Raw genomic sequence first — 14926 nt, forward strand, 5'->3', positions numbered from 1 at the left:
TGGGCAGCCTCACATGACTGACAGTTAATATGCATATCAGAATGTAGAACTCCCAAAAGTGCATTATTTAGAAATCACAACACTCCTCAAAAAAATACCACAACACGTTAGATCATCTATGGTTTGTATAAACCCTCAAAACTTAGATGCATGTATAACCAGGCCAAAATACAAATACCATGAATGGTTGCCCGGAACTCACCATGCCCACGCTAGTCCTCCTAGCCATCTCATGCATTCTACTGCTGCTAGTGCGTAGCATAACACGAACCAGAAAACCTCCCGTGCACCACCTCCCACCGTCCCCGTGGGGTCTCCCGATCGTCGGCACCTTCCACCAGCCCGGTGTGCTCCCGCACAATGCCCTGCACGCGCTCGCCGCGGTGCACAGGCCCATCATGCTGCTCCGCCTCAACCCCTTGCCCACCCTGGTCGTCTCGTCCACAAACGTGGCGCGTGAGGTGCTGCAGCTACAGGACCACGCCTTCGCCAACCGGCCCGCGCTCGCCATCCCGCGGCGGCTCCTCTACGGCTGCACAGACATCGCCTTCGCTTCCCACGGCACCTACTGGCGCGGTACGTGTGTGAAAGATCGTCGTGCCCCACCTGCTGAGCCCCGCCAGGGTGCGCGCCTACCGCGGCGTGTGCGAGGAGGTGGTCGAGCTTGTCCAGAAGGTGGAGGAGCAGGCACATGAAGGCAGTGCCATGGTGCGGTCGAGCGATCTCCTAAGTGGCTTCTCCAAGGACGTGAACGGGCGAATCGTGCTCGGGCCATTTGATTCATGTTGTGTATGGAAAGTATTATTTGGAAAGGATAATATTGTTTGAAAAAAATGCCATCATTTAATATTTGATTCTTGATGTGTATGGAAAGTATTATTTGGAAGGATAATATTGTTTGGAAAGGATGCCATCGATTAATAGTGTTTGGCCTTTGTGGGGTTTATTTTGGGATTGTCTCGGTTAATAAAAAATTAAAAATCGGTGAAGTGGAATGGGATCGAGGGGTGGCCTCTTGTTCGATGGGAGGGGGAGGGTACGAGCGAACGAAACGACGTACGGACTGAGACATTAGGAGTAGAGATATGTTTGATTCCCTGCAATAGTTTTGCGATATAAAGATGGTGATATTAGAGTCATGCTAGTGGGTAGTTGTGGATTGTAGAAATACTTGTGTTGAAGTTTGTGATTCCCGTAGCATGCACGTATGGTGAACCGTTATGTAACGAAGTTAGAGCATGAGGTATTTATTGATTGACTTCCTTATGAGTGGCAGTCGGGGACGAGCGATGGTCTTTTCCTACCAATCTATCCCCCTAGGAGCATGCGTACTTTGTTTCGATGACGAATAGATTTTTTCAATAAGTATGTGAGTTCTTTATGACTAATGTTGAGTCCATGGATTATGCGCACTCTCATCCTTCATCATTGCTAGCCTCTTCAGTATCGTGCATTGCCCTTTCTCACCTTGAGAGTCGGTGCAAACTTCGCCGGTGCATCCAAACCCCGTGATATGATACGCTCTATCACACATAAGCCTCCCTATATCTTCCTCAAAATAGCCACCATACCTACCTATCATGGCATTTTCATAGCCATTTTGAGATATATTGCCATGCAACTTCCATCATCTTCATATACATGACTTGAGCATCATTGTCATATTGCTTTGCATGATTGTAAGATAGCTAGCATGATGTTTTCATGGCTTGTCCGTTTTTTTGATGTCATTGCTACGCTAGATCATTGCACATGCCGGTACATTGCCGAAGGCATCCATATAGAGTCATATCTTTGTTCTAGTATCGAGTTGTAATATTGAGTTGTAAGTAAATAAAAGTGTGATGATCATCATTATTAAAACATTGTCCCATGTGAGGCTATCAAAATAAAAGAGGCCAAAGAAGGCCAAATAAAAAAGAGAGGCCAAAGAAGCCCACCCAAAAAAACAAAAAAACAAAAAAATGAGAGAGAAGGGGCAATGTTACTATCCTTTTACCACACTTGTGCTTTAGAGTAGCACCATGTTCTTCATATAGAGAGTCTCTTGAGTTATCACTTTCATATACTAGTGGGAATTTTCATCATAGAACTTGGCTTGTATATTCCAATGATGGGCTTCCTCAAATGCCCGAGGTCTTCATGAGCAAGCAAGTTGGATGCACACCCACTTAGTTTCCAGTTTGAGCTTTCATACACTTATAGCTCTTAGTGCATCTATTGCATGGCAATCCCTACTCCTCGCATTGACATCAATTGATGGGCATCTCCATAGCCTGTTGATTAGCCACGTTGATGTGAAACTTTCTCTCTTTTTGTCTTCTTCACACAACCTCCATCATCATATTCTATTCCACCTATAGTGATATATCCATGGCTCACGCTCATGTATTGTGTGAAAGTTGAAAAGGTTTGAGAACATCAAAAGTATGAAACAATTGCTTGGCTTGTCATCGAGGTTGTGCATGATTTGAATATTTTGTGTGGTGAAGATGGAGCATAGCCAGACCATATGATTTTGTAGGGATAACTTTCTTTGCCATGTTATTTTGAAAAGACATGATTGCTTTATTAGTATGCTTGAAGTATTATTGTCTTAATGTCAAATGATAGACTATTGCTTTGAATCACACGTGTCTTAATATTCATGCCATGATTAGATTACATGATCAAGATTATGCTAGGTAGCATTCCACATCAAAAATTATGTTTTTTATCATTTACCTACTCAAGGACGAGCAGGAATTAAGCTTGGGGATGCTGATACGTCTCCATCGTATCTATAATTTTTGATTGTTCCATGCCAATATTATACAACTTTCATATACTTCTGGCAACTTTTTATACTATTTTTGGGACTAACATATTGATCCAGTGCCCGGTGCCAGTTCCTGTTTGTTGCTTGTTTTTTTGTTTCACAGAAAATCCATATCAAACGGAGTCCAAACGGGATAAAAACTGTCGGAGATTTTTTTTGGAATATATGTGATTTTTGGGAAGAAGAATCAACGCGAGACGATGCGCGAGGGGGCCACGAGGCAGGGGGCGCGCCCCAGGAGATCAGGTGCGCCCTGGGCCCTCGTGTCCACCCCGTAAGGCGATAGGTTCCCTTCTTTCGCCGCAATAAAGCCAATATTCGGATAGAAATCATGTTAAAATTTCAGCCCAATCGGAGTTATGGATCTCCGGGAATATAAGAAACGGTGAAAGGCCAGAATCAGGAATGCAGAAACAGAGAGAGACAGAGAGACAGATCCAATCTCGGAGGGGCTCTCGCCCCTCTGCCTCCATGGAGGCCATGGACCAGAGGGAAAACCCTTCTCCCATCTAGGGAGAAGGTCAAGGAAGAAGAATAAGAAGGGGGCCCTCTCCCCCTCTTTTCGGTGGCGTCGAAACACCATTGGGGCCATCATCGTCACCGCAATCTACACCAACACCTCTGTCATCTTCACCAACATCGTCATCACCTTTCCCCATCTATCTACAGTGATCCACTCTCCCGCAACCCTCTACAGCATGATCGTAACATTGCTTTGCACCCTCTACTTGAACATGATGCTTTATGCTTCATATTATTATCCAATGATGTGTTGCCATCCTATGATGTCTGAGTAGATTTTTGTTGTCCTATCGGTACTTGGTGATTGCTATGGTTGATTTAATTTGCTTGTGGTTATGTTGTTGTCCTTTGGTGCCCATCATATGAGCGCGCGCGTGGATCACACCATAGGGTAAGTTGTATGTTGATATGACTATGTATTGGAGGACAAGAGTGGGAGAACTTCAACCTAGCATAGAAATTGATGCATACGGGATGGAAGGGGGACCAATATATCTTAATGCTATGGTTGGGTTTTACCTTAATGAACATTATTAGTTCCAGATGCTTGCTAATAGTTCCAATCATAAGTTCATAGAATTCCAAGTCAGGGATGACATGCTAGCAGTGGCCTCTCCCACATAAAACTTGCTATCGGTCTAGTAAAGTAGTCAATTGCTTAGGGACAATTTCGCAACTCCTACCACCACTTTTACACACTCGCTATACTAACTTTATTGCTTCTTTACCTAAAACAGCCCCTAGCTTTTATTTACGTGCTCTTTATATTCTTGCAAACCTATCCCGTTACACCTACAAAGTACTTCTAGTTTCATACTTGTTCTAGGTAAAGCGAACATTAAGCGTGCGTAGAGTTGTATCGGTGGTCGATAGAACTTGAGGGAATATTTGTTATACCTTTAGCTCCTCGTTAGGTTCAACACTCTTACTTCTCGAAATAGGCTACAGTTGATCCCCTATACTTGTGGGTTATCACCGTCGTGCTGACGGAACTCGTCTACTACCTCGATGTCTTGCTAGATCAAGAAGGTGAGGGACGTTGTAACATCCCAAATTTTCAATTTGGAATGTTATACACTAGATCATCATGCATATCATATTTTCATGCATTTTGGTTGATCCTAGAAATTTCACGCAACTCAAGGACCCACGGAGAGAGTTGGAGATTTCGTTATTTTCATATTTGAGAGTTTTCTCGAATTTGAAAAGAGGATCATTTGATTTATTTATTTCATCTTCAATTATTTTTCCAATATCAAAATATAAGAGAGGGAATAATATGACTTTCCCAAAATTGAGGAAAAATGAAGATTCAATAAATAGATCAAATTTTGTTTTCCGGTTTTGTTTGCATTTTATTTGGATAGGGAAAATGCGCGTTTTCGAAAATTGCATTTTAGGCCCGGAGAAAAGTTCATTTTGTTCGGCTCATTTTTAGGAGTCCGAGAAAATTTACTTTAGAATTTTTGGAGCTCGGTTAGATTTTATTTTCTGTGTTTTTCTGCGCTCGGAACTATTTTAAAAAAAAGGGAACTCCCGCAGGCCAGCCGGGCCAAAGGCCCAGCCAGCCGGTTAGCCCCTCCCCTTTCCTTGTTTCTTTTTCTTTTGCTTTCCTATTCCTACTCTATTTCTTGTCCCCTACCCCAAGTAACCCCCTCCCCTCACCAATATAAATACCCCAACACCCCCCCCCCTCTAAACACATCAAATCAAAGCCCCAAATCCCAAGCCCTCCACCGCACCCCACCCCGCGCCCCTCACCCGCCGCCGCCGCCTTACATCACCGCCGCCGCCGCGCCGCCGCACCTTGCCCACGCCGCCGCCCCACGCCGCCGCCCACGCCACGCCGCCGGAGCCCCTCGCTGGAGGTTGCCCCGCGTCTCTTTTCCTCGGATCGTTTTCTTCTAATCGTTCCGATTCTTTTCTTCTCTTCCGATTCGTTTTCTTTCCGGTTCTTTTCTAAACCGATCCGGTTTCTAGATCGGTTTTTCGTTTCGGTCTTTTTCTCCGAAAAACCCTAGATCGGTTTTCGTTCTTCGTTCGGACCGTTCGTCTCAACGAACGTGATCACCGATTATTCCCCGGTTAACGACGCCCGTTCGTTTAACCGTTCACATCTTTCTTTTCGTCGGATTTATTCCGCGTTCTTTCCGATCGCGATCTCAGATCCGATCTTCGTTCTAGTCTTTCTTCTCGCTCGTTTATCGGAATCAGGTGATTCAAGCGCCCGGAGTTTTGTTTCGAAACCGTCGTTCCGTCTAATCAACTTAAACAAGTTTTTGCCACGGTAAAATTTGACCTAGTTTCAACTTGCTAGAACCGAGTTGTTTTCTTTCGCCGTTTGTTTTTCCGTTGTCTGTTCGGTTCTTTCTTTCTTTGCAACCGGAGTTCTTAATTTGAACTTTCTGGTTCGTTCTCTCGTTCGAGTTTTACCTGTGCATTAGATGAGTACTTATTGTATGCTTGTTCTTTGTCTGTGATAGATCACCCGGATTGCGCCGCTTGTTACTTCGAAACCCTAGGTCTCGCGGATCATTAGCAAGGCAAGTAACACTTTGATCATACCTTTTCTACAACCCAGTTTTATTGCATTAGATCAATCCTCACACATTGCATGATTAGGATCTAATTAAATTGTGGGATGGGAAGTAGATGAGGTAGTACCTATTACCTGTATTATTATGAAACCTTTGGGAGTTACTTCTACGTTTGCTATTTATGCCATGCTATGCTAGTAGACGTGGATTGGGTGAGTGATATCCATGACAGATGTGAGATATTTAATTAATGGTTTATCTAAGGTGGCAACCTAACACACATCTGGGTGGATTGAGGCACCTGATGTCTATCAGGACTTGCCTGTTTTTTTTCGGACCGCCACCCAGGCTCAAAGGGATCATAAGATCTTTCATGCTAGAAACTTCCGTGTGCAGCCACAAGCCATTATGGGCTCTGGCATAGTTGACTAAGTCGTGCGAACTCTTACGGGGTGGACTAGCAGATGTAGGGGTTATAGGTGGTACAGTCTACCCCACATGTAAGGTGCTAGCGCTTCTGAAAGACTGTGTCTCGGTCATCCGTCTTCTCAAACACCCTGTAGTGCGAGAAACCAAACGAAGGCGATCGAGTCTTGTGGGGAAAAGTGTGCAAACCTCTGCAGAGTGTACAAACTAATCATGATTAGCCGTGTCCCCGGTTATGGACATCTTGAGTATCTAGTACTTGAATATCTTTGTGAATCTCATCATGTTACTTCTAATTAATGTTGTTGGGTTTTAATTATTTTAATTGGGATTGAGAATGATGTCAACCATTCTCAATGTTTCACAACCACCATGATAGTTAAATAAACTTATTCCTTTGCAGTAGGGAAAAACTGGCTTTACGCAAAACTGTAACCATAGAGCTTTCCACCAGCCATATATGCATGTAGTATAGCTGTTTCATTCCATTACTCTCTATGTGTTACATTGCCAGCATATTCCATGTGCTGACCCGTTTTCGGGCTGCAACTTCTCATGTTGCAGACTTTTCAGACAACGAGTAAGGTGCTTTTAGGTCGTGGTTCTATACTCAGTGATGCCGCTGGAGTTGATGGACCCATTTACCTTCCAAGTCTTCCGCTGTTAACGTCACTAGATGGCCTTAAGCCATATTTATTGTAATAAGTTCTCTTTGAGACAACGATGTAATAAGTGTGTGATTGCCACTCTACTATAAATCCTTCGATGTACTGTGTGGTGTCAGCATTACTGATCCAGGGATGACACCTGAGCACAGAGCACTTGATCCATTCGGGTTGGGTCGCTACAGAGAATGGTATCAGAGCACACGCTGACTGTAGGACACGACCACTAAGTTAAAGCCATAGAACACCATTCTCTTCTCATTTTCTAATTCCTCATCTTTTCTACCCATTTAGGATGACGCACGCGAAGATTAAGTACGCTCAACCGGATGAAGGCACACCATTTGTATTTCACCTGAAAGAAGTCACCAAGTACCTGAACATTGGATTACCAAGCTTCACGGGAACCTTCAACGCCACTCTGCCTGAAGAGGAGCGCTAGAAGATTCAAGCTCGCGTTTCGGGAAGAACATTCGCGCCAATCACGAAGCCTATAGATAGTGTTTTCAATGCACCAACCTGGAGTCTGTGAAGGAGCATGGCAGCTCATATCACCATAGGACGCATTGGAGAAGTTTATCAAGAAGACCTCAAGGACACTATCTACCAGATTTGCGGACGCCGAGATGAACAATGGGAGTTAGTCAGCACCAAGAAGGATAGATCCATTGCATCTTTCATCCAGGAGTTAAACCAGCACATTCGACGCCATGAGAATCAGATGTGCAATGATATGATAGAGTTGAAGAATGCAAAGGCAAGGATCATCGAGCTAGAAGGAGAACTGAAGTCTACACGCAAGGACTACATGGACGAGATCGTAGCTCTAGCAAGACACAATGGCGATCTTAAGAAGGAGATTGAAGAACTCAAGGAGAAGTTAGCATCCAGGAAGGAAGACATGTACGTCGCATGTCCGGATAACTACATAATCATCGACGACACCGATTCGGATCCAAGTGAACCCGACTTTGAAGACGAAGCTGGAGCAGATATCATGGAGTCTTCCATCGGTTCAAATTTTTAGATGACCACCAGATAGTAGTAGTATTCCCCCATGTAAACACAATAGTTCGAGCACTTTTGTGATAGTTAGACCGTTTGTAAGCCCTTGTTTGATTGAATGAAGTGATTTTGTGTGCATTTGCTCATGAGCATATGGGTAGTGTTTTCCCTTTAGACCTCCCTCTATTCTTAAATCCCATCTCTTCTAAACCCTCAGATGCCTCCAACCCAAGCCCTTAGGTCACTCATGTTAGTAACCTCGCCAGGAGCAGAGTATGTAGCAAGTTTATGGTGTGATCGGTTACCATTAAGGATTGGTAACTATGTTTTTCCCTCAGACCTAATAGTATTGGAATCTCAAGGATTGGATGTGATATTAGGCATGGATTGGTTATCAAAGTATAAAGGGAATATTGAGTGTGCTAGTAAGTCAATTTTGCTTACCACACCAGAAGGGAGAAGGATCAAGTATGTATCCCGGCATGTGCCAAACAGGACACAAGTAAATTCCTTATCAGGAGTTGTGCAAGAGGAAGTACCAGTGATAAAGGATTTTCCTGATGTATTTCCTGAGGAATTGCCAGGCATGCCACTGGATAGAGACATTGAGTTTTTGATTGAGTTATTGCCAGGTACAGGCCCAATATCGAAGCGACTGTACCGGATGCCAGCAAAGGATTTGGTAGAAATTAAGAATCAGATTAAGGAGTTATTGGATACAGGTTACATTCGCCCAAGTTCTTCGCCTTGGGGATCACCCGTACTTCTAGTGGAAAAGAAGGATGGATCATTAAGGATGGTTGTAGATTATCGGGGATTGAATGAAGTAACCATCAAGAATAAGTACCCACTGCCAATGATCAACGATCTGTTTGATCAGTTGCAAGGAGCTAAAGTGTTTTCCAAGATCGATTTGCGATCAGGGTACCATCAATTGAAGATTCGAGAGTAGGACATACCCAAGACTATGAGTACACCGTTATGTCATTTGGATTGACTAACGCACCTGCCTATTTTATGAACCTGATGAACAAAGTGTTTATGGAGTTTTTGGATAAGTTCGTTGTAGTTTTCATTGATGACATCCTAGATTATTCAAAGAATGAAGAGGAGCATAAGGAACATTTGCGTTTGGTTTTGGAGAAACTAAGGGAACATCAGTTATATGCCAAATTCAGCAAATGCGAGTTTTGGTTAAAGGAAGTTGGATTCCTCGGACATGTTATATCTGGAGAAGGTATAGCAGTTGACCCCACAAAGGTTGAGACCGTAACCAAATGGGAAGCACCAACAATAGTTGGAGAGATTCGGAGTTTTCTTGGACTCGCAGGATACTACCGGAGATTCATTGAGAACTTTTCAAAGATTGCAAAGCCTATGACTGAATTGTTGAAGAAGGATACTAAGTTCAAATGGACTGAGGAGTGTGAGGCTAGTTTCCAGGAGTTGAAGAAACATTTGGTTACCTCACCAGTATTGATTTTGCCAGATCAGACCAAGGATTATGAGGTGTATTGCGATGCTTCACATCGAGGACTTGGAGCAGTGCTTATGCAAGAAGGGAGAGTTGTTTCGTATGCTTCGCGACAACTAAAGCCTCATGAATTGAATTATGCTACGCATGATTTGGAGTTAGTAGCCGTAGTGCATGCATTGAAGACGTGGAGACATTTCCTCATTGGAAATCATTGTGAGGTGTACACGGATCACAAGAGTTTGAAGTACATTTTCACGCAGAAGGAGTTGAACCTCGGACAAAGGAGATGGTTGGAGCTCATCAAGGATTATGATATGAGATTGCATTACCACCCCAGAAAAGACAATGTAGTAGCTGACGGATTGAGCCGTAAGAGCCATGTCAACACCCTAGTGACGGGGAAAATACCAAAGGAGTTAGCAGAAAACCTTCGTGAGCTATGTTTGGAAATAGTTCCGAGAGGCTATGTAGCAGCATTGGAGATTCAGTCAACATTGATGGATAAGATCAGAGAAGCTCAGAAATCTGACAAGGAGATTACTGCTATAAAAGAGAAATTGAGCGAAGGAAAAGCAAAGGGATTTCGTGAGGATGAGCACGACACCCTATGGTTTGAAGACCGTGTTTATGTGCCCAATGACCCGGAGATCAGGAAATTGATTTTGCAAGAGGCACATGATTCACCGTATTCGATTCACCCAGGGAATACCAAGATGTATTTGGATTTGAAGGAAACATTCTGGTGGACCGGAATGAAGAAGGATATTGCAGCATATGTAGCAGTTTGTGATGTATGTCGGAGAGTAAAGGCAGAGCATCAGAAGCCAGCAGGATTGTTACAACCATTGCCGATACCCGAATGGAAGTGGGATAAGATAGGCATGGATTTTATCATAGGACTACCCAGGACGAAAGCAGGCTCTGACTCGATATGGGTAGTAGTTGATCGTTTGACAAAGGTAGCACATTTATTCCAGTAAAGACCACTTACACCAGTGCTAAGTTGGCAAAGATATACATGACTAGGATCATTTGTTTGCATGGAGTTCCGAGGAGTATCGTATCAGATAGAGGAACCCAGTTTACCTCAAAGTTTTGGAATCAGTTGCATGAAACTTTAGGAACCAGACTAGAGTTCAGCACAGCTTTTCATCCGTAGACAGATGGACAGATCGAGAGAGTCAATCAGATTTTGGAAGATATGCTGAGAGCTTGTGCACTAGATTATGGATCTAGCTGGGACGATAACTTGCTGTATGTGGAGTTTTCTTATAACAACAGTTACCAAACCAGTTTGAAGATGGCACCTTTCGAAGCTCTATACGGAAGGAGGTGCAGGACACCGTTGTCATGGGACGAAGTTGGAGACCGTCAATTCTTTGGACCAGATTTGATTAAGAAGTCTGAACGGAAAGTTAAGTTGATTTGCGATAGGCTCAAGGTAGCCCAGTCCAGGCAGAAGAGCTACGCAGATTCAAAACGCAAGGAGACAGTTTACGAAACCGGAGACAGAGTTTACCTTCGAGTATCCCCACTTCGAGGAGTTAAGCGCTTTGGAGTTAAGGGAAAGTTAGCACCGCGTTTCGTTGGACCGTATAAGATCTTGCAGCGAATGGGAGAAGTCGCTTATAAGTTGGAATTGCCAGAGGGACTGTCAGGAGTTCATGATGTATTCCATGTTTCTCAACTGAAGAAATGTCACGCCGAGATGGCAGAGATACCGCTGAGAGATACAGTGCCGCTTGAAGCGATTCAGTTGAAGGATGACCTAACATATGAGGAGAAGCCAGTCAAGATTCTCGATTTTGCCAGCAGAGTTACTCGCAGCAAGGTTATCAAGTTTTGCGAAGTTCAGTGGAACCACCACTCAGAGGATGAAGCCACCTGGGAAAGAGAAGAAGATTTGCTCAAGGACCACCCTCACATATTTTCTAGCCAACCCGAATCTCGAGGGCGAGATTCATCTTAAGGGGAGTAGGTTTGTAACATCCCAAATTTTCAATTTGGAATGTTATACACTAGATCATCATGCATATCATATTTTCATGCATTTTGGTTGATCCTAGAAATTTCACGCAACTCAAGGACCCACGGAGAGAGTTGGAGATTTCTTTATTTTCATATTTGAGAGTTTTCTCGAATTTGAAAAGAGGATCATTTGATTTATTTATTTCATCTTCAATTATTTTTCCAATATCAAAATATAAGAGAGGGAATAATATGACTTTCCCAAAATTGAGGAAAAATGAAGATTCAATAAATAGATCAAATTTTGTTTTCCGGTTTTGTTTGCATTTTATTTGGATAGGGAAAAATGCGCGTTTTCGAAAATTGCATTTTAGGCCCGGAGAAAAGTTCATTTTGTTCGGCTCATTTTTAGGAGTCGGAGAAAATTTACTTTAGAATTTTTGGAGCTCGGTTAGATTTTATTTTCTGTGTTTTTCTGCGCGCGGAACTATTTAAAAAAAAGGGAACTCCCACAGGCCAGCCGGGCCAAAGGCCCAGCCAGCCAGCCGCCCTCCCCAGCTGCGCGCGTGCGCAGGCGCCAGGCGCCAGTGCGCCAGGCCGCCGCCTCGCCTCTAGCCGAGTCCGGCTTGGACTCTGGCCGGTTAGCCCCTCCCCTTTCCTTGTTTCTTTTTCTTTTGCTTTCCTATTCCTACTCTATTTCTTGTCCCCTACCCCAAGTAACCCCCTCCCCTCACCAATATAAATACCCCAACACCCCCTCCCCCTCTAAACACATCAAATCAAAGCCCCAAATCCCAAGCCCTCCACCGCACCCCACCCCGCGCCCCTCACCCGCCGCCGCGCCGCCGCCGCCTTACATCACCGCCGCCGCCGCGCCGCCGCACCTTGCCCACGCCGCCGCCCACGCCACGCCGCCGGAGCCCTTCGCCGGAGACCTCGCCGGAGGTTGCCCCGCGTCTCTTTTCCTCGGATCGTTTTCTTCTAATCGTTCCGATTCTTTTCTTCTCTTTCGATTCGTTTTCTTTCCGGTTCTTTTCTAAACAGATCCGGTTTCTAGATCGGTTTTTCATTTCGGTCTTTTTCTCCGGAAAACCCTAGATCGGTTTACGTTCTTCGTTCGGACCATTCGTCTCAACGAACGTGATCACCGATTATTCCCCGGTTAACGACGCCCGTTCGTTTAACCGTTCATCTCTTTCTTTTCGTCGGATTTATTCCGCGTTCTTTCCGATCGCGATCTCAGATCCGATCTTCATTCTAGTCTTTCTTCTCGCTCATTTATCGGAATCAGGTGATTCAAGCGCCTGGAGTTTCGTTTCGAAACAGCCGTTCCGTCTAATCAACTTAAACAAGTTTTTGCCCCGGTAAAATTTGACCTAGTTTCAACTTGCTAGAACCGAGTTGTTTTCTTCCGCCGTTTGTTTTTCCGTTGTCTATTCGGTTCTTTCTTTCTTTGCAACCGGAGTTCTTAATTTGAACTTTCTGGTTCGTTCTCTCGTTCGAGTTTTACCTGTGCATTAGATGAGTACTTATTGTATGCTTGTTGTTTGTCTGCGATAGGTCACCCGGATTGCGCCGCTTGTTACTTCGAAACCCTAGGTCTCGCGGATCATCAGCAAGGCAAGTAACACTTTGATCATACCTTTTCTACAACCCAGTTTTATTGCATTAGATCAATCCTCACACATTGCATGATTAGGATCTAATTAAATTGTGGGATGGGAAGTAGATGAGGTAGTACCTATTACCTGTATTATTATGAAACCTTTGGGAGTTACTTCTATGTTTGCTATTTATGCCATGCTATGCTAGTAGACGTGGATTGGGTGAGTGATATCCATGACAGATGTGAGATATTTAATTAATGGTTTATCTAAGGTGGCAACCTAACACACATCTGGGTGGATTGAGGCACCTGATGTCTATCAGGACTTGCCTGTTTTTTTTCGGACCGACACCCAGGCTCAAAGGGATCATAAGATCTTTCATGCTAGAAACTTCCGTGTGCAGCCACAAGCCATTATGGGCTCTGGCATAGTTGACTAAGTCATGCGAACTCTTACGGGGTGGACTAGCAGATGTAGGGGTTATAGGTGGTACGGTCTACCCCACATGTAAGGTGCTAGCGCTTCTGAAAGACTGTGTCTCGGTCATCCGTCTTCTCAAACACCCTGTAGTGCGAGAAACCAAACGGAGGCGATCGAGTCTTGTGGGGAAAAGTGCGCAAACCTCTGCAGAGTGTACAAACTAATCATGATTAGCCGTGTCCCCGGTTATGGACATCTTGAGTATCTAGTACTTGAATATCTTTGTGAATCTCATCATGTTACTTCTAATAAATGTTGTTGGGTTTTAATTATTTTAATTGGGATTGAGAATGCTGTCAACCATTCTCAATGTTCAACCACCATGATAGTTAAATAAACTTATTCCTTTGCAGTAGGGAAAAACTGGCTTTACGCAAAACTGTAACCATAGAGCTTTCCACCAGCCATATATGCATGTAGTATAGCTATTTCATTCCATTACTCTCTATGTGTTACATTGCCAGCATATTCCATGTGCTGACCCGTTTTCGGGCTGCAACTTCTCATGTTGCAGACTTTTCAGACAACGAGTAAGGTGCTTTTAGGTCGTGGTTCTATACTCAGTGATGCCGCTGGAGTTGATGGACCCATTTACCTTCCAAGTCTGCCGCTGTTAACGTCACTAGATGGCCTTAAGCCATATTTATTGTAATAAGTTCTCTTTGACACAACGATGTAATAAGTGTGTGATTGCCACTCTGCTATAAATCCTTCAATGTACTGTGTGGTGTCAGCATTACTGATCCAGGGATGACACCTGAGCACAGAGCACTTGATCCATTCGGGTCGGGTCGCTACAGACGTCACTGAGTTGAACGTGTGCAGAACACGGAGGTGACGTGCGTTTGGTACTTGATCGGTTGAAGCGCGAAGAAGTTCGACTACATCAACCGCGTTGTGAAATGCTTCCGCTTACGGTCTACGAGGGTACGTAGACACACTCTCCCCCTCGTTGCTATGCATCTCCTTGGATAGATCTTTGTGTGTGCGTAGAATTTGGTTTGTTTTCCATGCAACGTTTGCCAATAGTGGTATCATGAGCCAGGTCTATGCGTAGATGAGATGCATGAGTAGAACACAAAGAGTTGTGGACGGTGATAGTCATACCGCTTACCACCAACATCTTATTTTGATTCGGCGGTATTGTGGGATGAAGCGGCCCGGATCGACCTTACATGTCAACGTACACGAGACCGGTTCCATCGACAGACATGCAACTAGTTTTGCATAAAGGTGATTGGCGGGTGTATGTTTCTCCTACTTTAGTTGAATCGAATTTGACTATGGCAGGTCCTTAAAGAAGGTTAAAATAGCAAACTTGATAAACCACTGTTGTGGTTTTTGCCGTAGGTAAGAACGGTTCTTGCTAGAAGCCCGTAGCAGCCACGTAAAACTTGCAAAAACAAAGTAGAGTACGTCTA

The 14926-nt window shown here is 44.1% G+C and overlaps 1 pseudogene; it reads left to right on the plus strand.

Moving 5' to 3' along the window:
* The first annotated feature begins 398 nt into the window (after positions 1-398).
* LOC119271966 lies at positions 399-828 on the plus strand (annotated as a pseudogene).
* Positions 829-14926: the final 14098 nt, after the last annotated feature.

Source organism: Triticum dicoccoides, chromosome 3A, assembly GCF_002162155.2.
Source record: "Triticum dicoccoides isolate Atlit2015 ecotype Zavitan chromosome 3A, WEW_v2.0, whole genome shotgun sequence".
Taxonomy (NCBI): domain Eukaryota; kingdom Viridiplantae; phylum Streptophyta; class Magnoliopsida; order Poales; family Poaceae; genus Triticum; species Triticum dicoccoides.